Here is a 26,789-nt window from a genome sequence, read left to right as displayed (position 1 = left end):
CTTACATGTATCATTTTCAAACTACTGAAAACGAAAAACAAGAGGAAAATAAATCTACCTTAAACATAAATATATAGATTAAAAGTAAAAGAATGAAAAACATGCAAGTAAAAAGATGGGAAACGTGAAAACAAAAACCACAAGCTGGAGTAGTTATATTAATATCAGAAAACCTAGAATTCTGAATAAGCAATACAATGAAGGATAAAGGGGAATATTCCATAACAGTGGAAGGATCAATTATCCAAGAGACATAACCATCCTAAATGTGTATGCATCTAACAACAGAGCTTCCAAAGGCATTCAACAAAAATGGATAAAGCTGAATGGAGAAATGAACAAATTTAGAATTACATTTGGACACTTCACTCCTTCCAGCTATTAAACAAGCAAAGAAACCATACATAAATTTTCTATTTATTGGTAGAAAATCACTAAGATTATAGAAGACCTATACAACATAGTCAACCAACTTGATCTAATTGAAATTTATAGAACACCTGAGCCAACAGAACACATTTTTAAGTGTACTTTCACCATGATAGACTATGTTTTTTGTCATAAAAAGTTTTTGAAAATTTTAAAGAATTTAAATTATACAAAATATGTTCTCTGACCATAATAGAATTAAGCTAGAAATTATAACAGAAAGATGACTGGGAAACACCCCAATATTTGAAAATTAAGCAATTCGATTTGAAATAACCCATGGATCTAATAGGAAACTATAAGAGAAATTAGAAAGTTTTGACCTGAATTAAAATGAAACATAATATATGTATGTTTGCAGAATGCAGTAAAGAAGTACTCAGAAAATTTAAAGTGTTAAATGATGATATTGAAAAAACAGAAGTTTCACATCAATAATCTCTTTCCACCTTAATAAACCAGAAAATAGCAAATTGAATTTAACATATACAGAAGGAAGGAAATAAAGACTAGAAATACATTGAAATGAGAAAAGAAAAACAGAGAAAATCAAGGGGCCCAAAAGCTAGTTCTTTGGTAAGATCAATGTAATTGACAGACCTCTCACCATAATGATCAGGGATTAAAAAAAAAAAAAGCACAATACCAATATCAGGAATGAAGAAGACATGATATCACTAGGGACTCTACAAATATTAAAATAATGAGAGTATTTTCACAATTTTATGCCAATACATTTGACAAACTTTATAAAATGACAAAAATCAATAAAAGGCAAAAACTACTAAAACTTACCCATAAAGAAATAGTTAGGTTAAATAGCCAGTCCTATATTTATTAAGGAAATTGAATTTGTAGTTAAGAAACTTTCCTTCAAAGAATACTCCAGAGCAAGATGGCTTAGTTTATGGAGTCTATGAAACTTTTAATGAAGAAATAATACTAATTCCACAAAAACTCTTCCAGAAAACTGGAGAGTGACTACTTCCAAAACCATTCCATTTCAATGTCAAAAACAGACATTATAAAAAAATGATTTCTCATGAATATTGCCCATGAACAAGAACACACAAAAAATCCCCATCAAAATAGTATATTAAAAGGATAATATATACACCAAGTGCAGTTAATCCCAGGAATGCAAGCTTGGTTCAGTATTGAAACGTCCATCAGTATAATTCACTACGTGAACAGACTAAAGAAGAAGAACTATATGAACAGAACAGAAAAAGTCTTTGACAAAATTCAACATTCATTCATGATTTTTTTAAAAAAATAAATCTCTGAAAACTTGGAAAAAAGGAATTTCCCCAACTGCATAAAGAGAATCTGGGCACAGCACTTGGGTGGCTCAGTCGGTTAAGCCTCTGCCTTCAGCTCAGGTCATGATCCCAGGGTGCTGGGATTGAGTCCCACATATAGGGCCCCCTCCTCAGTAGAGAGCCTGCTTCTCCCTCTCCCTCTGCCCTTCTCCCCCATTTGTGCTCTCTTGCGCACAGGTGTGTACTCTCATTATCTCAAATAAAATCTTAAAAAGAGAGAGAGAGAATCCGCATCCATAGATATTATTCTTATGAAGGCCTGTGCTTTCTCAAGATCAAGAGAAGGCAAGGCAAATTTCCAGAATTCTTTTAATGTTGCTGAGAACAATGACAGAAATTCAGAAAAAAATTCTTTGATTTAAATCCCATAATCTAAGACTACTAAACTCAATTTGGTTAAATTTCTCTGGAAGAACTTGATCTGGGCATCACGCATTTACAATTCCTGCCTAACCTCTTCATGTCCCCTTCTCCATTGAGTCCTGTGTTTCCTGCCATTGAGTAGGACACGACTGTAAGCTCTACACAGTTACCATACTCTCTCCTGAACTGAGCTTCAGTTCTGAGCCACAACAGCTATTTTCACCACTTCTTGCTACACAATGGCCTAGGTATAAGAATTATTTTTGCCTCCTAGGGAAGATTTTCTCCACATATATAATTAATTAATCTAATGCCAACTTGAGACCATATGGTGGGGGAAAAACACTTATACTTATGTACAAACCACATGAATCCAAGTTTAGCCCCAGGTGCTGTACAGACACCTTCTAGGCTCTGAATGCCGAATGGAATTTAGGACAGTGGAGCCAAGTGTTGCATATAGGCCTGACAATAACAATTTTAACCAATAATCTTTTCAATATTTTGTATCAGACTACCAATTCAATTTTTTGCTGTTTAAAAACAAAAATATTTTCCAGTTCCCCAATGCCTCAAAAGCCTATAAAAATCACCTTTTCCCATAATCAAACTTCTGCTCTGGAAAAGCCGCTACCGTGCAGTCAGTCTTAGTAGGGCCCGCCCTGAGGTTGTCCGCTGCCTCCTTACCTCACTATCTTCTTTCTTAGGCCTCTCTGCCTCTCCCTGTTACTTTCACAGCCTCTCCTTTTTCCATTAGGAGGTCATTCATTGGCTCCCTCACTGCCTTTACATTGCCTGCCTAACAATATAAAAATAGCCCACCCACCAAAGACCGACCATGCCACCAGAAGGTGCAGTTAACGCCACACAATGACAAAGCTGTCATTGCCGCTGGATTAAAGCTTTGTGCAGGCTACAGCAGATAAAAGTCAATGGGCAATTTCTACCCAAGGACCTAACAGAAGCTTCTACAAACCACCAATGTAAAAATGCCCTCTCCCTATGCTGAAGCCCAAAAAGCCTCAAACCTCAAGCCTAGAGTCTTCATGTGCATATTTGGCTCAAGAAATGCCACTCTTTGGGTTTTTTTTTTTTTTCTCTATACTCCCGGTCCACACACGAAAAGTTAGCATCCACTAGAAGACCCAACAAAGAGCATTCCACACAGGTTCTGAACAAATTGAGAAGGGGAAAAACAAAAACAAAAACAAAAACTTGCCCTCAATCGGCTTTCCTTACCTTCTTTATTACCGATAGGGAATGTGACTTTAGGCCGGTTATCCCCAGATATGGGAAGATTTACACCCCCTCTGCCATCACTGCCTTGCTGGCCGTCAGTCATGCCAGCAGGTACCATTGTGGGAGAAGAAAATCTGCATCCTCTAAGGACCTTGCTCCTGAGGCAAAGAATAGGGGAGCTGGGCTACGCATGCCCAGTTTATTCTTCTTTACTTTACCAATCAGGTAAGTCATTCTCCCTTCCCAGGATAGGGTGAATCACAGGGGGAGAAGAGTGTGGTGAAGCTACTAGCAACACAGCTATCTCCGCCTGAAGGGGACACCAAAAGTGAACATAAGCCTTATTCTTTAAGGCCCAAAACCTTAAGTAGGAACAAATAAAGAATAAGCATCTGTTTCGGCAAGGTGAAGAAAAGTTACCACTACATTACTAATTGTTGACTGAATTTTCATAGAAGGCCAAAATCAAAACAAATGAAAATAATTTTAAAATATTTGTTTAGGAGAAAAAAAGAACTTTTTAAATAATAAATCAAAGTATCATATTTTAATAACTGATGATCTCCATAAAATATCTGAGCCAAATAGTTAACAGTAGCAAAGCAATTACTTTATTTCTTCTTTGTGAAGTAAGAGCTCAAGTGTTTGATGTCCTCGCGTTTTGTCCTTTAGAACCACCTCTAATAATCACTATGTAGATATTTGGCTTTCCCCCCTACCCCTCATTCTCTTTTACGGCAGAATTTTACCTACAATTTGTAGTTCAGTTTTCAAGCTCCAGCTAAGGGTTTTTATTATTATTATTATTATTATTATTATTATTATTATTATCAGCAGCAGCAGCAGCAGCTTTCTTTAGTTCTCTTTTGGTTTTCCTGCCAAATTATTCCATACATTCCTACTCTGTTTAAAAAGAGCATCTTTTAAATCCTGAACGTGGTTTTGTTGTCAAACTTTGACTACACACTGAAATGATAAAAAGCATCTTCCAATAGCTTTTCCACAAAGATTACCATGGATATATTCTGTATCTAACAAATAAGACCTAAATTTATAAGAAACTCAACAAGTGATGTGGATATTATTCTACTTTCATGGAATAACGGAAGGCAGAATTTACCAACATACTTTGTTCTCCATGCTTGAAGGGAAACCCAGTTTTAGTCTAATCCCAGGGCAGATTTCAAGCTTAATGACATGAGAAGGGGGGATAAAGAAAATCACCTTCAGAGAAAGACGATTAACTTCCAAAGAACCCTGATAAATAACCAGAGAGATGTCTAACCCAAAGAAGAATGGAGAAGATAGCACTTGGGTTGTTTTATGCCTCAATCATCATGACTTCCCTTGCCCTAGGATCCTACCCTAGAATTCCTGTGCAAAAATATATTATCATTTGGGGAAAAAGGTGACAACTGTTTAGGTCAAGAAGATCTTTATTTTTCAAGCCAAGAAACCAGCTCTTTGGGAGGTAAACTATCTTTGTAAAGGTAGGTAATATAAAAAAATGTGGGGGTCCACAGTTATAGATGTCAAGTCTGATTATATACATTCCCAAATCAATAATGAAGACAGAGAGTAGACTTGGGTGCCAATCCAGCTTTGGATTTATCCTTTAGTTTATATAAATTTATAACATCTAGAGTAGAGTAAAATTTCCAAAAGAAACCCCACCTCTTTTTCTCTCATAATGTGTACATTACTGAAATCTAGTCCAAAGAGGTCATTTTATAAAAATTCTGTATATTTTGGAGTTATGCTAATAGAGCAATCTATATTCCTTTTATAGCAGTTATAATCCATAAACAAAAAGGTATAAATGGATCTTATATACAAGAGCCATCTCCCCAATATACCCACCCTTATGAACACAAAATGCTTTGAAATTTCCTCCCTTAAGCTTCTCTTTAAAGTTTAAGTTTTCTCTTTAAGCTTCATGAGTTTGCAAATTTTTAAGTAGTGTTCAGGGTCAAAATAAGGTCAAAGTGTCAATTCTTTCCTATCAATAAGTAAGGTAGAGCCAGCCTCTGTAAGGTAGGAAGTTGGGAATGGGACACAGGATATTGATTCTCTACCCTTCCAGAACTTCCAAAAACTCCAAGGTCACAGTTGCATTCTCCTCATGCGAGGCAAGAAGATTTTTTAGCACTAACCATGTTTCAGACACAAGATCATAAAAGTCACAGTCCCTGTCCTCTAACTGGCTATTACAATCTGCACCACAAGTTCTCTGATAAAAGTTTTCACAAGACACTATGGATAGGCAGATAGGAGAAACTGAAAATCATATAGGAGATTTGAAAAGGCTTCCCAGAGAGATCAAGGCTTGAAGTGAGCTTTAAAGGAAAGTAGACGGTAGTTAGGCAGGGAAGAATGAAACCTAACACCACACATTCAAAGATCTTCCAGGCCTCCCCTGTGGCTGTGCTACAGGCAGGGGCAGGAGAAGAGATACCAAATAAAAGACTAGGTGTCTATTCTGAGTTTGAATCTAATCCTGAACTCTGTGTCTAGCCATTTCAGATTTAGTGTGACAATACTTTGGAGGGGCTGTGAAGGGGGTTCAGAGAGGTTCGGACTAGAGCCAGGCCTGGACGTTCGACCTTCAGACAAGATCAAGGTGATGGCTTTGGGAAAGAATTGGCAAAAGATTTAAAAAGACTGTAAGAGAAGAGTGTACTTGTTTGGGAACTAGCTGGTGACTGTAAAAGGGGATACAGGATGATGTCTGGGTTTCTGGTTTGTCAACAAACCAGGAGTAGGTCATCTGTTGAGGTAAGGGGGAAAAATGAGGAAAAGATTAGGAAAGAATATGTTTACTTTTAGACACATTAAATTTGTAAAACCTACAGGGCATTAAAGTCAATATATTCAGGAGGTAGTTACATACCCAAGTATGAAAGAATATGGGATTAGAAGAATAACAACAGTAACATCATTATAATAGAAATAAGACATTTGAGTGTTTTACCATGTTACAGTCACTGTCCAAAGTACTTAACATGTATTATTGTACTTAAATCTTACAACATATGAGGGAAGTATTATTCTCACTTTACAAATAAGAAAGGAAGGATTAGAGAAGTTAATAATTTACCTAATATTACTAGCTGGCTGTTGAGAGACACCAAAATTTGAACCCACGTGATCTGACTTCAGAGCCCCCCTTCATCATTGCTTCCTACCTTAAAGCTCTAATTGAAATCATGGGCACGTTTATACTCTCAACGTGGAACATCATGATATTGAATCAACAGTATTTGAGTATCTTATTATAGTGACAATAATTCAGCCAAATAGTTGAATTTCTTCTGACTCCATCTGCTGTCTTGTACTCCCTTCCTATCATAATTAGGATTTGAATAATTTGGATGTGTGCTCTTTTTAATTGTACTTTTCCATTCTGCAGGAAGAAAACTAAACCCAGTCAATCTGAGTTTTTCTAACCAGCAAGACTTTTTATACTATTTATGATGGTAGGGTTAAGCAACACAAAAATAATGGGCTCATTTCACAATGTAAGTAAGCAAATTCAATTTGATAAAATATATTTCATCGTGTAGGTAGAGAAACATAGGTTCTTATTTAAAATGCAGTTTAGAACATGGGGGGGTGAAAAGAGAGAAAAACCAAAATACAGACTCTTAACTATAGAGAACTAATGGTTACCAGAGGGGAGGTGAGTGAGGGAATGGGTTAAATAGGTGATGGGGATTAAGGAGGCACTTGGGATGAGCACCTGGTATTGTATGGAAGTATTCAATCACTAAATTCTACACCTGAAATTAATATTACACGGTATGTTAAGTAAAATTTAAATAAAAACTTGGGGGGGAAATAGAGTTTACAAATTAGCAATTAAACCACAACATTTCCAAGCCTTGTTTCTTCTGCTTACCTGGCAATAAACACAGAGTAAGGATTTTATAAATGACAATGGTAACAATCATGGTAATAGTAATAACCATAACAGCTAGCATATATTAAGGGCCTAGCAAAAGACAAGCCACGTTCTAAGAACTACATGAACTATCTATCTAATGCCCACATTTTACAGATGAGTAAACTGAAAAATAAAGAGATAAGTAACTTACGCACATCACACAGTAAATCAGTGGGATCAAGATTTAAACGGAAGCAGTCTAAAGCCAAAGCCCAGGTAAGCCTGGTATGATGGCTAATTTTAGTTTTCATCTTGAATGGACCCCAAGCTACCCAGATATTGGTTAAAAATTATTTTGTGTGTCTGTGAGGGTGTTTTTTCTGGGAAATTAACATTTGGATTGAAGAAAGCAGATTGCCTCCCCAATATGGATGGGCCTTATCTGATCTGTTGGAGGCCTGAATACAACAAAAATGGCTGATTAAGGAAGAATGTGCTAGCTCTGCCCATCTCCAAGCTGGGACTTCAGTCTCTTCCTACCCTTGAACTCAGACTGGAACTTACAGCATTAGCACTGCTGAGTCTCCAGCTTGCTGACTGCAGTTCTTGGGATTTAGCCTCCATAAGTGTGTGAGCCTTAAAAGGAATCCATAGGGGCACCTGGGTGGCTCAGTTGTTGAGCATCTGCCCTCGACTCAGGTCATGATCCCAGGGTTCTGGGATCTAGCCCCCCATCAGGATCCCTGCTCAGCAGGAAGCCTGTTTCTCCCTCTCCCACTCCCCCTGCTTGTGTTCCCTCTCTCACTGTGTCTCTCTCTGTCAAATAAATAAATAAAATCTTTAAAAAAAAAAAATGAATCCATATGTATAAATGTAACCTCCCACTGATTCTGTTTCTCTGGGGAACCCAGACTAATTAATACACCTGGTTTAGTCTTAGAAAGCCTATGTGATACCAACTCTGAACATCATACTTCTGTGATCGCCAGAATGCAAATGTCTTCCAATCTTAGGTTTTTATCTTTGCTAACAAAAGTGGTGGCAAACCTAGTGGTTTGGATTTTTTAAGTTTTCTATTAAATAAACTTGTAATTTGTATTTCTATGACTAATGTCAGGAAAAGAACACAAAGTCCAAAATTTCTGATTTTCACAGTATCATTACAGAGAAAGCTGAAGTTCCAATTACTTTTAGAAATAATGCAATATCTACATAAAATAAGCACTTTTCTCAGTTCTTCTTTAAACTGTCATTTCCTCCTTACGTGTGCAAGAAGACCCCTGCAGTATAAAGATCAAATCACCATCACTGAAAAATGCAGTATAAGTAAAAAATAGCCACTTCTATGAGTATTATATGTCGACTTTCTCTGACTAATTAAAGTATGATAAATACTGCTCACAAAACTAAACAGATTATTCTTTCCTTTATTCACACAGTGAAAATAGGGTTTATATGAATAATACAGGCCTATTGTAAATAATTCAAATAGTACATACAAACATAAAAACGAAATCAAAAGTCACTAGGTCTCCCACCAATCCGAGCGATGCTGGTTACTTACACATCTTGGTGATCATTCTGTCATACATGTTTGTATGGATATATATGCATATGCATTTACATGAATATTAATATTTTGTATAAGAGAAATTACCGCATGTGTTCAGTTTTTGTCAGTTTTAACCCCACGAGAGCACACCACCCCACATCTTGCTCACTCCAAGATCTAATTCTTCTGTATTTTTCTCCAAAGTCATAATCCTATGTAGACTATGAATCATGGAATGATTGATACAATTCAAATGTATTCTTTTCAATATTCTCTTGTATGGCTCTTGAAGATACATTCAGCCTTTCCCCTCTGGATAGCATTTTGTTTCCAATTCAATGTTGGAATAACATCCTTTTGCATATGTCCTTGAAATGTGGTGTGTTTATTTTTATGTGTAATTTTCCAGCTATGGAAATGGTTTGAATGACATGCATTTTTTTAAAGATTTTTTCTTTATTTTATTTACTTTAGAGAGAGAGTATGTAAACAGGGAGAGGAACAGAAGGAGAGAGAGAATCCCAAGCAGACTCTATGCTGCTGGAGGCCATGGAGCCTGACATGGAGCTTGATCTCACAACCCTGAGATCATGAAGTGAGCCAAAAACAAGAGTCAGACGCTTAACTGACTGAGCTACCCATGCACCCCTAATGACATGCATTTTTAAAATTTAATATATGTTGCCTGTCTTCCAAAAATATGAAAATACTTCATATTTCCAACAGCGATATAAGTGGATACCTATTTCCCATATAACCTCTATATTTGAAATTTTGTGCAGTTTGATGGACATAAATATCTCATGTGACTTTAACCTATATTTTAGAGAATTTGAGACTCTGCATATTTCCTTTGGCTACTTGGACATGCTGCTTTTTGCATTGTTTATTCATACACTTTCCACTTATACGGGTTGTCTTTATTGTCAATTTGTAAGAGCGTTCTATATATTAAATAATAACCCTTCATCTGGCATTACAAACAACTCTTTTCTAGATCTCTCCTATCCTCTAACTTTCCTTAGAGTATAATTTGTCAAATTTTTGTTTTTATAAAAATCATACTTTTATTTGATTGTCTTTACTTTTACAGCATCTAAATTGTTAGTGTTAAGACTTTTTTTTCCCCTTTATATTTGCAGGGCTCTAGAAATTTATTGTACAAGTTTTTAAAAATCTTATATTCCACCTTTATTTCACCTGGATTTATTTTTGTAGACATTGTGAAATGGAGTTTCATTTTATTTTAATTTCTTCTGGCCTGCTTTTCCATACCATTGATTAAATATCCTTTCCTTTTCTCACTGAATTAAAGATTTTTTTTTAAAACCAGGATATTTATTTCCATTTTTATATTAAATTTTCCATATCAGATAATCCTATGTGATTGAGAAATAGAGACATTTCCAGTATTTTAGTAGAAATTGAGACATTTCCCAGGATTTGACTTGTAATTGATTTATTTTGGGGCAATTTAACCAACATCCTCTAGATTTCACCAAGTGTTAGATATAAATGAAGTCATACTGACAGTTCTTCCTGAATCTATGCAATAAGTAATATTTCTAGTAGAAAATTTATTTTTATAATTCTAAAGATTTAGTTATCAGAGACCTCAGTCTAATGCTCTGAGCCCCCGCACTCAAATAGGAAGCCCAATTCTTTGGGGAGTCTCCCTCTTCCAAGCATTAGTGGAAATAACCAAGGGGAATTTCATGTAAGTGTCTATAATGAGTAATTCTTATAGATTGTTAATTTGTCATACAAGCATACAGTCTAACTCCCTTGCCACTTCAGTGCTCCTTAATCCAGAACTCTGCTCCCACTGTCCAGGATACCAACACTACCTTAAAACCAGACTAACTAGAAAACTTTTGACCCTTCCTTTTATTCTCCTTCATAGTCTGCAGACATATCTCTTTATGTAAAACAAGGGGGGTCGTGGGGGTGGGGAATGCGATAATTCAAAAGGTAACTTGGGCCCTAAAGAGAATTTAGAGAGACAGCTCTTTAATTCATATATGCCATCCTTTTCAAGAGTACATACTAGCCTACAAGACGTCTACGTGAGTATAGGCTTCAACATTAGCTGCCATTATATACCAAAATAGCTACAAACTTGAGCCCCACGCTGAGTCCAGCACCACAGGCCAGATTCCTCCTTGGAATAGAGTAAACTTTTCCTAATATTGCAGCAATCTGGTTTCTGTCAACTTGTAACTAACTCCACATATCTACCAGGGATATCTAATACATCTGAGTTCCAAAGGTTAGCACAGTACTTTTTTTTCCTTCTCAGTGGTCCCATGGGGCCAATTTAAAACAACAGATGGACAAGGAATGCATGAGGAATAGGAAAGCCCTGCCAGAGGAATGCATTTTTATAATGTATGCATTTTTATAATGTCTTAGCAGGCACAACCCTACAACACATGTATTACAAGTCCTAGGTTTAAAATGTTTACCTTGAACTGATTTGTCAGCATCAGAAATTCCTATTTAAGTTACCAGCACAGAGTTATCAGTAATATGCTCTACATAATAGGATGCTGGACAAAAGGCTGATGAAGAGACTTCAGATCATCTTTGGGTATTAATTATGGACTATGGAGGAGGTTTACCTGTTCCAAAGAATTTCTATATATCATTCCTGACTGGGTCAAATAATGCCACATGGATTCTTTCTTGAACATACTTCCTTTAACTGGAAGTATTTTTGTAATTGATCCACCATTTCTTTGCAATTTAGAAGTAATCTTATTAGTGCAAAGCAAGTCATAGGAACAAACATATGTCAGTTACATAGATACAAGATACTCCCTTGAAATTCACTGGTGCCTTGGAATATTTTTAAAATAGAAGAAAATCTAATATTCCAAAGCTAAACGGGAGTTGTTTGTTTCTCAATGACTTAAAGGTCATAAATCAAGATAAAGATCCATACTTACACTAGCACTTCAATGCTTTGCCCATAGTCCAAGGTGATTAGAATTTGACCACATTCTTCAAAGAGTTAACACGGTTCTGTTGCTGAATATGGTTTATAATCATTTTACCATCTTAAAACATACATTTTCTTCAAAAACCAAGTACATTTGAAAGGTGTTTTTAGGCTTCTTTTGATGCATTTGACTGATTTATTCTTTAATTAACCTCATAAGACTTTTCTTTTGAAAGTCTGTATGGTAGGCATAATGGGAAACTGCCAAGCAGGATTGATGCATACCACTTTGGCAAAACCAAAGCAAGTAGTAAAAAGAAATGATGATATCAGCTCCTAGTATCTGAAATAGACTAGTTATTTCCCTTTTCCTCATCTTTGTTTTATTTTCATCAACATCTACAAGCTGTTTGCAATTACTGCAAAACACTTTCAGAAGTAGCGTCAAAGAAATCTTTTCAAATAGGAAGAAAACTTGCTTAAACTAAGTGTCAGTTTGTTTCACTTTTTTGGAAGCCTTCATTCCCACTTGGCTTTTAAGAAATCCTTTTCCACCATTCAGAAAATTTAATAGGTATTTAATTTAATGGATGTCATGTTGTCCTCCCATAACCTCACGCCTTCATTTTTGTTGCTAACCTTACCAATAAAACCACCTGAGCACCTCAGCCAAACATTCATTTAGCACATCACAAATCCAGCAGACCTTGACTACCTTCACAGAAAGGCAAATAAATATGTTAAAGGACCATCCTAATGTTCTCATTTTGAAAGTCAAGAAACATTTAGTTTAATAGCTAACTAATTTATCACATTGAAAGGGCATCTGCCCTCCAGAACCTCAAACTAACTTGGTCCTGCTTGACCTCCAATGAGGAAAATGGAGGCCTGCACAAGGGTAGCCCAGTTACCAGAAATTAGCTCATAATATTACACCAGGTAAACATCAAGAACAAAGTGTGTCTTCTATCCTAACTCTTCCTACAATTCTGAATCCATCAGTAAAAAATTCAACTTCTTCCTCAGGGCAAGGTTCAGGGTTTTAAGTCCTCAGTGGTAGAAGCAGCTCAGCTTTGTGAGTGAGCCTACTACAGTAGTAGGCAACACTGGGGACATGCCAAGGATAGAGTCTATATCATCCAGGGTCTTGTCATGAGACAGAAACCACACCAGGAATTTCAACACATAAAACTTAATACAAAAAAACTGTTATGAAGGTAAAAATTGGGGGTGACTGGGTGGCTCAGTTGGTTAAGCATCTGCCTTTGGCTCAGGTCATGATCAAGCCTGGGATCAAGCACCGTGTCGAGCTCCCTGCTCAGCGGAGAGTCTGCTTCTCCCTCTCCCTCTACCCCTCTCCCCCACTCATGCTCTCTCTCAAATAAATAAATAAAATCTTAAAAAAAAGAAGGTAAAAATCGTTAGCTACTACTAAGGGTTAAAGAAGTCTACAGTGTTTTAAAAGCAAAGCAACAGGAAGTAGCTACCACCCCATGGAAACACTCTAAGTGATGCCAGTGGGTAACACCACTGAATAATCTCTTCACTGAGTGTAGGTGAAACCTGTGATGTGTTTCTAAACAATTTTATAGGGAAAGCATGATGGGATATTACTCTTGACTAAGTTATAACATACAGGATTTCATTTTAGCAGGCATGACTCTGGCCCCTTCCTCTCCCTTATATACTGCACTTGAGAATTCAGCATTTCACAGCTGCAAAGTAAGAAACCAGAGTACCTGTAAATATGACCAGTGTCTCATGATAGCATGTTGTCAGTTTCCTCTGTCCTACCATTTAGTTCATGACTTTTTTTTTTTTTTTTTGCACCCAGGGTTTTTCTTTTCCACTGTAATCCAGTTTAAAATAATGGCATTGGTATTATTAGCATTTATTTCCCCTCACGTAACATTTTCATTGCTATTCCAACATCATTTCACGTATTCATTAAAATACAACCAAAGCCTCTGACCCTAAAATTAACCAACAAAAAGAAACATTAGCAAATTCATAGCTCTTTGCAAATGTTCTGGCTTGTTTAGCTCATATTATCATATCAAGAAGCCTACAGCATTTTCAAACTTTTTCCCCCTTGGGGTTCAAGTCAGTAACTACTTACAGAAACTAATATTTTTAAGCAATTATGATAAGGTGAAAAAGTTCCCACAACTCAGTTTAGAAAGATTAGTGTTCCCTTCCTAATTTGTCACAGATATCCAGCTTTTACTAGACTTACACATGCAAAAATGTGTTCGCACATGGATACAGCCACACTCACTGCTATGCTGATGCTTCTAAGACTGTTATGGTCTAATACTTTAACTATTCAAGTACTGAACTCACAAACGCACATTATTAGAGAAGACAGAAACCCAAGGCCCAGCAACTTTTTTAAAAACTCATGTATTATTCATGTATGTATTAGTACTCGTAATTATGAAACACATGTGTATGCGGACCCTGTTGACTCATGATGCAGTCAACATTTCTTTCAGTTCTCAGCTCTGCTACTCTATGTATGCTAGTTTCATTCTCTTGCAGACCAGCGTTCTCCATTTGGGAATAGTAAAGTTAATAGGGAGGGCCAGAAATGTTAAATGTGGAAGTATGGCTACAAAGAGCTTTAGAAAACTATACTGGTCTCAGTAACTCCAAAGTGAAGGAAATGTCTCCTCTGGCATCTATATATAAAAAACATTGGCCCAGTTTAGATTAAACATGTCCAGCCTTGGACAAATTGCTGTGTCCAGGACAATGAAACAGTATGATGGGCCAAGTCTTACGTATATTCCCATCCCTGACCAGGGCAATGGAGTACTGATTTGGCCTCCCCACCTGAACCAGCAGGGAAAGGAAGAAATTAGATAATTTACTAGAAAAAGGGATGAAGAGATGCCAGTCCAGTGGAACTAATGTTCACTATCGGTGCCCTCACTACTCACTGGCTGTGGTAAAACCAGTTAATCCAGTCAACTATCATGAACGAGTCCTCTTCAAATTGTTTAGTTGGAAAGAATCATAGCATTTTATGAAATTAAAAGCTTGGTTCCACAGCATTCTGGTGGGTCTGTTTATTTCTACGATGCTTAACAAAGAGCCAACGAAGTGAAAGGCTGAGTAGGTCCCAAGAGACAAAGATACAGGAGTCTCAGTAGATTCAACTACAAAACTGCAAATCAATCCACTAACTATACCCCCCCTTCTGCCACTTCACTTACTATCTTCTTTGTCTAATGATTTCTCTATAAGAAAACAGCTTTATGGGACGCCTGGGTGGCTCAGTCGGCTAAGTGTCTGCCTTTGGCTCAGGTCATGATCCCAGGGTCCTGGGATCGAGTCCCACATTGGGCTCCTTGCTGAGCAAGGAGCCTGCTTCTCCCTCTGACTGCCTCGGTCTCTCTGATAAATAAAATCCTTAAAAAGAAAAAGAAAAAAAAAAAAGAAAACAGCCTTATTATAATCAGGACTCTCTCCATTGCAGGTGAAAGGAAGTCAAGCCAAACCAACCTAAGTAAAAAATATAAAGTTTGGAGATATATATATATATAGATCCAGGCACTCAAATGACATTGTAACTCCTTGTTCTCTCTCCTCCTGCTTGGCTCTGCCTTGGCTTTGCCTTCAGACCAGCTTTCTCCTCATGCTGGGCAAAACAGACACTGGAAGCTCCCAGTTTATATGGCCTTAGAGCTTGCACTCCTTAAAAGAAAAGGGAGCAAATTTCTCAAGAGCAAAAAGTCTTACTGAGAATTCTAATTTTCCTAGATTGAGTCACATGCTCTTATCATGAACCAATCATACAGACCAAGACAAGTTTGGGCATTTTCAGCTTGGGCCCACATCAGTCCCCAAGGAGTAGTTTCCTCATAGGTAAAGGGGATTCTGTTAGTGGGAAGAAAGTATGCAATGGGCTACTGCAGTCCAGTACCAAAGAAAATCAAGTTGCACTGTATTTTGTAAGTGAAGTATTATAGAAACAGTACCTGTAAAGTTCCAAATAAGTATATTTTCTCAAGGCCAATTTAAATTAGATATTTTGATACAGCTATTCTGACATAGCTTCCATTTTAGAATAAGTGAACCCTAGAATAAAGCAGGCATTATGTTTCATACACAATTTGGTAATAATTTAAAAACTGAAATTATCATTTTTAGGCCATGTTCAGATGTGTCTGTTACATAAACGGATAGATTTAAAAAGCTACATGCAAAAACAACATAACACTAAATTAAATACTCAAGCTGTGATGCTCCTTTATGGCATTTGCTCCAGGAGTTGCTTTTTAGCATCTGTCTGAATAACAAGGACTAGAAGAGAATTCGAATCTCCCACAAACAGGGACAACCTACTGGCTATTAGACAAAATCAAATATATTCATGATGGTACTGTATTTGAGGGGCTATTTGATAACTGTTGCTTAATTTTCATATTGATGAGGTTATGGACATAGTGATTTTCCCAATGCATATCATTTAAGAATGCATGATCAGACACAAAGCAGTATTTTTAATGTCTCAAGATCTCTTTAGTTCATATTATCTTTATTCTTCTGCCTGTGATATATAATGGAATAAAATACACTATTGATAATTTTATATACATCTAGTGATATAATGTCTGAAAATGTTCATAATATACAAAGAGGAAGTCTTACACCAAATCTGTGCAAAATAAGGACTTAGTTCTGATAACAAAGACTTGGACTGTTAGTAGCTTAATACAGAAAAGTTTATTGCTCTGTCCAGTAATAAACCTAAGGGTAGACAGAACAAGATTTATATGGTGGTGACATGGTAGCATGGGTTCAAGCTTTTGGTTTTTGCTGTACTGCATACAATTTCTATTCCCAAGTTCAGAACGAAAATGGCTAGACCTATAGCTATCACATTCATCTTAACCAGGTGAACAGAGGAAAAGACATAAAAAGCTATTCCCCTGTGTTTTAAAGGGACTTGTTAGTATGGTTCCACTCATATGTGGAATATAAGAAACAGTGCAGAGGATCATAAGGGAAGGGAGGGAAAACTGAATGAAGAAATCAGAGAGGGAGACAAACCATGAGAGACTCTTAACTCTGGGAAACAAACTGAGGGTTGCTGGAGGGGAGGTGGGTGGGTGGATGGGGTAACAAGGGGATGGGATACATGGGTGATGGGCATTAAGGAGGGCATGTGATACGATGAGCTGGGTGTTACACACAACTGATGAATTACTGAACACTACATCTGAAACTTATGTACTATATGTTGGCTAATTGAATTTAAATAAAAATAAATAAAAGGGACCTGTTAGAAGACACAGTCACAAACACACTTAGTTCTGCTTAAATCTCATTTGCCAATTTGAAACCCCATGACCATGCCTAATTACAAGGAAGAATGATGAATATTATCTTTTGGATGAGTGGCAAGGTGACCAGCCCAACCTGAATATTTCAGTAAAGAATAGATATTGAAAGCAACTATAATCTCGACAACAATCTATATACCATTAATTTTAGGGACACAGCAATTAAGCATTAAACATATTTGAAATATGTATGCTATACATATACATATATTCTCATATAATGAGAAGAGCCCATAAAAGAAATTATTGCCTGTTTTTTTTCTATAATTGAAACTCATTAATTCACATTTTCCCATTATATCCCAAAGAGTAACATTGAGGTCAACAAACTCATTTGGAATTATTAAATAAACACCAAAATATCATACAAAAAATTAAGGTTCCTTTATCAAGGGCAATTTGCTCTTTATTGTGACAAATATAATCTAATGGTAGCTTTTTCTGATACAACTTCACCACATAGTTGTGAAATATTTGAAAGTAGCACAGTAAAATGGCACTAAGTTCTTCAGATCTATAAGGAGAAAATCACATTTAATTAAACTATTTGAAATAACCGCAAGGTTTGTTCATTTGTGTGACCTTTCTAAGTATAAATTTCCTTGCTAGCAATTTTGTTAGCTGTAGGCTTTGAAAAAAAACACAAGACTGTACCAGAATTCTTTTCCCCAAAGGCTTAAATAGAGTTTCTAAGCCAATAAAGAATGGCATCATTACAGATATGACAGAGCTGACTCTCCATCAGCAAAGCACACACATTTGTGCCTCCTCAGCCACCGCTCATCCAAATGACCAAGCTAGGGTTGTGGTCAGGGGCTTAAATACAGCTAAATATTTTTTAGGACTTTCTTCATTAAAACTATGCTCTAATCTCCCAGGTGAGGGTTGGGAGTCAGAGCTCCTTCCCAAAAATTTTAGGAGTAATTAAATAATCCAAGACAATGTTTTACCCACATTTATGATCTTGATGATAGTATTTAAAATACAGCAACAATAACAAAAATAAAGTTTTTGAATGACAATACTAGAGAATTTATAAAACAATATTGCAGTATAATAAGATGTAATACAACGATAAAAATCAGGTTTTCAATGATTTTAATGGCATGAGGAAATTCTTATATAGTTTTAGAATCTTTATTTTTCTGCTTATGAAAAGTTATACACAGAAAATTTGGAAGATAAAAAAATAAAATAAGCATCACCTGCAATTCCTATACTTAGAAAGTACCATGGTAGAGACAGACAGGACAGCCAGCTAGAACTTTCTCTCTCATGTAACATTTCCAAAGGTAGACAGAGCAGGTTTTGTATGGTAGTATCAGTGCTTTTAGGAAAACCTGCTCTAATGTTGCTCCAATGTGTGCAATTTCAATTCTGAAAGCCAAGATTACACAGATTACATGATTAGCAAGATTATACAGGTACATAAACATGTACACACTGATCATATGGTGCATATATTTAAATTACATCTTGTTTCATTTATATGTAAGATTTATATTTATATTTAAAAATTAATGAATTGTATTAATCTGTGTATACTAATATTTTCTTAGAGTATTAACTATTTTTAAAACAATTTCTATAATTTCACAGTGGTATCTTGAATAAAATAATTGATGAGCTAATATCTTATTAGTGTTATTTTAGTTTTGCTTTTCATTTATTTATGTAATGCTATGATGAACTCAAATACTTATGAGCACCATTATTTTAGAGGAATTCTTATAAATAGACAAATATGAGTATATTAAAGCTGCTGACAAAATTTGCTTCTAAAGTAAGTGTGCCAATTTATATTTCCAAGAGAAATAGGTCCTTACTTGATATAATATCAATCAAAAAAAGTATACAAGTGTATATATATAGAATGAAATATAAACAATGTTTTATGTAAATATTTTATTAGTATTCCTATACATCATGAGTAAGGAAAAAAGACTAGAAGGAAATATATGAAAATGTTAAGAGTGGTTAACTTTAAATGGTGTAATTGTACAGAATATTTTCTATTTGTGTCTTTTTATTTTTTCAAATTCTCTAAATTGGTAATTATATAAGATGAAAAGTGTTAGTTTAAAAAACCATTGTAATTTGACATTAGATACAATATTTCATTTTTTATAACTTCTATTACATTTTTCAGTTTCTATTTACTTACTGATGCCTTAATTTATGTAAAATCCGTACAGAATTTAGAAAGCCTATCGATAATTCATAATATCTCTACAGCACTGAAATGGCTAAATCAATATTGGAAAGTAAGTTGTTTGAGTATATTTTATGACTATACTTTGAAAGCTTTGCAAAAAAAAAAGAGAAAATTTTGCAGAAATCATGCAAATACTGAAACAAAATCACTGCTTTTAGAGTATCTTCTCTATGTTTTTTATGACTTTTAAGGAATATTTTGTAATTATAGTTATGTAGTAAGGTCCCTGACATATACAAGAAAAATTTAAAAATAGAAAAACATACAAATTCAACCTAGAGAAGGGCAATTAGGAAGAACTTGTAAAAAAGGAATATTAAAAAATGCAATTGCTTTTTGCATTTATCACCAGTGACATTGCCATTGTCATCATTAATTTGTCTCTGTACATTATAAGCACTTTGTTATAGTTAATGATCCATTTCTCATTCCAATCCACTCTGCATCTATGTCTTCCTTATTAAACTAGTACTAAGTGAACTCTTTATGAAACTGAATTCCATATCATAAATATTTGTATTTTCTCCTGCATTTTCCTAATTATCAGTACCTATAAATCAAATTTCTATTTAATAAATTAGTTATAAAGCATTCCTATCTACCACTTCTTTGACTGACCATGCAATTACTTTTTCTTCCAAGTAGTAAAATACAATTCATCTTTCTTCACTCTTTTCTGTTTGCTTGCTCTTGATTACTAAGAACATAGACATTATTTTACCACCATGGGTTATTCTTTCTCTATTATCTATGATGAGTTATATCCACTCTGATGAATATGAACAGCTTCAAGTGGATGGCTAAAAAATACAGGTTTTGTTGTTTACTGCTGCATTCTTCTAGAAGATTCTAAGGGATAATTAACAAAGATTGGAATTTTTTTTTTTTTTGCAAGCTGTCTCACAGTTCTAGTAAGGTAGATAATTACAATAAAATGCACCTATTTAAAGTGTACAATTTAAGTTTTGACATAGAAATATACCAATGAAGTAACAATCAAAATAATGAAGATATCCATCATTCTCAAAGTCCCTCATGCCCCTTGCCACCCACCCCTTTGTCTCCAGGCAAACACTGATAGTCCTTCTTCCATTATGGAAAAGCATGCATTTTCTGGAATTTTGAATAAATGGAAACATACAATATCCTTTTTTTGTCTGACTTCTTTCAGCATTATTATTTTGAGATCCGTACATATTGTACTATCTATCAATGGTAATATCCTTTAAATTGCTAAGTAGTATTCAACTGTATGGAGATACAAAAATGTATTTATCCATTTACTGGCTAATGGGCACATGAGGTATTTGAGTTTTGAGTTATTACAAATAAATTTGCTATTAAATTCATGTACAAGTCTTTAAATGGACATACACTTCCATTTCTTTTGGATAAATGCCTAGCACTGGCATTGGCTGGATCATATAATAGGTGTACATTTAACCTAGATATGACACTAAAAGCATGATCCATAAAATGACCAAGAAAATGAAGTCAACTTCATCAAAACTTAAAATTTCTTCTTCAAAAGAGAAGCCGCAGATGGGGAAATTATTTTTTAAATCATCTTTCTCATGAAAGACTTGTATTAGAAATATGTGAAGAACACTTAAAATCAAATTAAAAAAACATTTTTTAAATATACAAAAGTTTTGAACAGATACTTCAAAGAAGAGATACGGATGGCAAATGACCACATAAATGCATGCTTAACACCATTGGTCATTAGGGAAATGTATATTGAAACAAAAATGATACCACTACACTCTATTAGGATGATCAAACTTTAAAATCACCAAAGTTGGCGATATCAACTTTGGTGAGACTATGTAGCAACTGAAATTCTCACAGTGCTGGTACGAATATTAAATTTGTCAGTATAAATAGGTTTTTAATTTCAAAATACAAATGAACTAATTAGATATAAAAACTGACTAAAACTTTTTAAGGAGGATACCTGCATTTCCACGAACAAAAATTTTAAGCATCATCATATTTTTATGAGGTAAATTCATCCTGAAAGTCTAAGCTATCTCTTGCTTGTCACTTTCAGACTTAAACTAGGCAAGGGATTTTTTTTGGGGGGGGGTGGTGAGGAGAGATTGTGTGCGTGTGAGGGGGGGATGTTTATTAAATTCCTTCCCCTGTCAGGTACTATGCTTTCGCTCAAATGGCTACTTCTTTGTCTCTACTCCTAAAAATTAGTAAAAGTCAGAGTTCATAATAAAATAAAAAGCCTAAACAAGACAAGCAAAATTCTAAATATAGCCAATAAATCTTAATCAAGAAATACTTTTCTTCTATTGTCTACTCCTTAATATTAAGAACTCAACATAGTTTCCCTATTCTTAAATCTGACACACTATTCTATATGGACTGAACTATAAAATTATAATTCTGGTTCTAGTTTCAAATCAAACCAAGTCCCTTTAAATTTGTCTCTTTTTCTTAAACATCAACTAAGTGACAGGTCCTGTGATAGTCTCTTGATACATAGATGAATAAGATGGTACTTCTGCCCTTGAGCAGCTCAAAGTCATCAGGTTTATGATTTTGTCTTGGCTTGTGATGATTTACCCAAGGAGATCCTTTCATTAGGAAGCTTTATGTCTCCTAAAGCTTGATTGTGTGGCAACTAAGCTGCCGAGTTCCTGTCGCCAATTATCTATTACCTATTACCAGGATGCTTAAAGGGGTGCACAAATATTCTTTTTCCCAAACTATCACATAGCCTTTCACACCAACCTCTTGTCTCTCCTACATATAGTTCCTTCATGATTTCTCTTAAAATAGAAACTTCAGGAACACTCAATTTGAATTTTTCAAGTTTTCTTCCCTTTTTTTCTGCCAATACAAGATAGATCCAGACTTGCTAACCTCCCCAGTGACCTTCAAGTTGACAAATCAGTCTTTCCACTTTTTGACTGCTGCAAAGCATTTCCCAGACCTGACCACATTTTCCTCCTTAAAACTTTGGCTTCCATGATAGAGCCCTATTCTTGTTCTACTAATTCTGACCATTTCTCTCCTCTCTTTCACCAGGTCCTTACTTTCTGTTCTAACACCCTTATATCCTTGCCTTTCTTTTCTCATACACTCTTCCTGGACAATTTCATCCAAATTCATGTTTGGAACTACAGATCATTAAGTTAATGATTTCGGAATCTATGTCCTCTAGCTCCTATTTATGGAATGCCTACTATGTGCCTATCATGGTAGGGACTTTGCATAAATTATCTCATTTAATTCACAACACACCAGCTTATTCTACAATCCTTATGGCCAGAAAACAAACTCATGCCAATACACTTTAGTTCCCCATAAAACCTGTTTTCACTTAAACTAAGGTTTAAAAAAAAAATCTTAAATTCCATTCTTCAAAAGTCACTTTAACAACTATTATCTTTAAAAAGAGTTTAGGCAAAATGAAGTCACTTAGGAAGACCTAAGTACTCACCCTCAATATACAATGCAGGAAAACTCCTTTCCCTTAAAGAGAATCTAAGTAGTCAAATTCCTCTTTAATTTCCCTTTTGACTGATGGAAAGGATGTAAAACTGGAAGCAGATGGAGGCTCTGGACCCACAGGACTATGGTAAACTCCAAAAAGGATATCAAGTATGCAGCTTTTTTCTAATTAATTTTCTTCAGAAAATTCCATTTTTATGGATCACTTTGTGAGACTACTATTGCTCAGAATAGATTCTGAAAAATAGTAATATCAGTTATTTGAAAACATATCAGCTAACTTCTTTTACAGCATACTCCCATCACTCCTGAAATTTCACCACATAGGCCTTACATATTTTCAATATGATCTCTCGCTGTTCTCATTACCCATATAAGAGCTCAGTTTCTCATCATCTCTCACCTGAACAATTACTATGACCTCCAGTCTCACCGTGTGGCAGTCTCTCCTCCCAATTTTGCCGATAAGATTTTTCTATCATGCACATTTGATCACTTTGAACCAAATTGATTCATCCCCCTAACCAACCCCAGCCATGCCATATTTCTTACCACTGGTCAAGTTTCAGTACATAATTCTTTCAATCAATAGCTTCTGTCTTTGATGGGTGTTTCAAAAATTCCTATACAATAGTGGCCATGAACTAAATTTTACTGTGTTTTTCAATTTATTTATGCACTTAAAATGTTATAAAGTATAGGGGCGCCTGTGTGGCTCAGTCGTTAAGCATCTGCCTTCGGCACAGGTCATGATCCCAGGGTCCTGGGATCAAGCCCCACATCAGGCTCCCTGCTCCGCGGGAAGCCTGCTTCTCCCTCTCCCACTCCCCCTGCTTGTGTTCCCTCTCTCACTGTGTCTCTCTCTGTCAAATAAATAAATAAAATCTTTTTAAAAAAATGTTATAAAGTATATAAAGAAATGAAATCAAAATGTAGACATCTATAAATTAATGACCTATCACTTAAGTTTATCTCTGCAGCCTTGGGGCTCCAAAACTCAACTTGTTTGCTATCTGACAGAGGATTTCACATGAATAAACTCATAATCAGCTCAGAGACAAAAACAACTCATATGCCAACTTCCTAAATTACAGGAAGAAATCATGTTCTCAAGAAATAATGCCACTTAACTCATTTTATCCATGTAATATGTAAAAGATCAAAATTTTATTCAGAAAATTACTTGCCTAGTACATGCAAAGGAAATTCACAAAAAACAGTGCATATGCAAATAAAAATCTAAAATATTTAACATTACTGAAAATGACTGTACACTGGGAAATAATTCCCAACTCAATATACAAGCCCCTGTAAGACCCTATTGCCCACATCTGGAGGGATATTAGATGAAAAGATAATCCTTTTTTTTTTTGAATTCCAATATAGTTAACATACAGTGTTGTCTTCATTTCAGGTGTATAATATAGTGGTTCAACAATTCCATACATCACCTTGTACTCATCAAAACAAGTGCTCCCCTTAATCCCCATTACCTATTTCACCCTTCCCTCCCAACCCTCTCCCCTCTGGTAACCATCAGTTTGTTTTCTATAGTTAAGAGTCTGTTTGAAAAGATCATCCTTAACAAAATATTAGCAAAAGAATTTATCAATGCATAAAAAGGATAATACATAATGACCATGTAGGATTTATCCCAGGAATGCAAGTTTGACTAATATTTGAAAATTAAGTTACTATATTAAGAAAAAACAAAATACATGATCCTCTCAGTAAATACAGAAAAAGCATTTAACAAAATTCAAAACCTATGCTTTTGTGATTAAAAAATAAAAACTAAGCAAAATACAGATTGTAACAAATTGCCTCTATCTGATAAAAGCATTTACAAAAAAAAAAAAAACTCCTACTGACATACTTAGTGATATATTTAGCATGAGCATTTTCTCCTAAAAACAGGCATAACATGAAGATGTCCACTATCACCACTTCTATTTAACATTTTATTGAGGTCTTAGTAAATTCAATAAGGAAAATTATTAACAGGCATACAGATTTAAAAGGAATAAATAAAACTGTATTTGCAGACACTATTTTTGTGTTTATCCAAAGCCCTAATGAATCAACCAAAAAAAGCAACTAAATCTAATAAATGAATCTATCAGGGACTCAGAATACAAGATCAATACAAAAAAATCAACTGTATTTCTATATACAAACAATAAAAAACTGGAAAATAATTTTTAAATGATACATTTTAATAGCATAATAGATCAATAAACAAAGCCAAAAGCATACAAGATTTCCACAATGAACACTATGAAATATTGCTGAGAAAAACTGAACCAAATCCAAAAGATGAAATTCATCATGCTAGTAGATAGGAAGACAATATTGTAAATAAATTAATTCTTCCAAGTTGATCTATTGATCCAATGCTATTCCAATCAAAGTCCCCAAAATTGGGGTACCTGGGTGGCTCAGTCAGTTAAGCGTCTACCTTCAGCTGAGGTCATGATCCCAGGGTCCTGGGATTGAGCTCACATCAGGCTCCCTGTTCAGCAGGGAGTTCTGCTTCTCCCTCTCTTTCTCCTGCTCCCCCTGCTTGTGTTCTCTTGCTCCTTCTGTCAAATAAATAAATAAAATCTTTAAAAAAAAAAAAGAGCAATGATAAAATAAATGAGTCTAACTGTAACCAGTTGGTGGTATAGTTGATATTATCAACTAACATCAAAACACAGTAATTTGACTAAACACCCCCAGTGAGATATAGCCTTAGGACAAAAAGAACTGCAAAAATATATAAATGGCATCTATATAAATTGGCAGTGATATTAGTATTTTCATGAAGCAGTTTTTATAATGTATGCAGAATAAGGTAAATGAGTAATTATGTTGGTGTTATTGACAACTGGTATTTTTTAGTACAGAGAGAAGAAATACAGATGGTAAAATTGATGAGTTTAAGTTGAAATCCTGTTATATCACATTTGACTCAAAAGTATCAGTAAGAACTCATAATAAATTACTTAATAAAAAGAGAATTGGTATTTGCTAATTTTGTCTACCCTTAAGACCTAGTCAGGGACCCTAGCAACCATACTGCAATTTCTAAAATAAAAAGAGCCATGGCTTCTTGGAAAATGACTGCAGCATAAAATTTATAAGATGATCCTGGAACAAGCTGTCATAATAAAACATTAGGAAAAAAAGCCTCTGTCAACTTAAAGAAACTATCACTAGTCTGAAAGGAACAATTACATGTTATTATGTACAAGTTTCTTATAATAATAAAAATTACTCTGGGGTCACCATTGGAGAATGCTAGTGAACTTAGAGAATCATTTAAAACATAACTTTAGTAAATCATTATTTTGAAAAGTAGAATGCAAAGGGAAAAAAAGCACACTTTTACCCTTCCTTTCCTGCACAAACTGATCCTAAAGCTTGAATCAATTAGGTGATGAGGAAACACTTCTCATTAGAGAAACATTCTAGCTAAACATTGAAGAATGACAGATTCAAAAATTACTATTTTGCTCTAAGTACTTAATGGATGTGGGCATATATCAGTGATTGCTAACATCACATACACCAAAAAAAAAAAAAAAATCATCAGATATTATGTACCTCCTAATGGAAGAACATATCATCAGTGAAGTTCTTTTTTAAAGGAAAAAAAAAAAAAAACCCACCAGAATCTGAATATGATCACACTTCTAAAACTAGAAACAAGCATGGCAGGGGGTGGGGGAGACAGAGGAGACCACTGAATGACACTGGCAGCATAAAAAATTAAATACACTATTTAAAGAGACTAAAGTCAAATGACCCAGTTTCTTCCACAAATAGATTGCATTAAGAAAAAAGAGACAGAGATCACTTATATGACTAAAAGCCAAATCAACCGATTGCAATATACAAAACTTATTTGCATCCCAATTAGGACTATCAATTTGAAAAATTGGAAAAGAAAGAAAAATGAGAGAAATCATTTAAATTCAATAATAGAAAAGACTTACAGAAGTGCAGTTATATTAAAAATAACCCCGGGGGAGGAGCAAGGTG

The sequence above is a fragment of the Zalophus californianus genome, chromosome 3 (genome assembly GCF_009762305.2).
Source record: "Zalophus californianus isolate mZalCal1 chromosome 3, mZalCal1.pri.v2, whole genome shotgun sequence".
NCBI lineage: Eukaryota > Metazoa > Chordata > Mammalia > Carnivora > Otariidae > Zalophus > Zalophus californianus.
Note: the sequence above shows the minus strand (reverse complement) of the source record.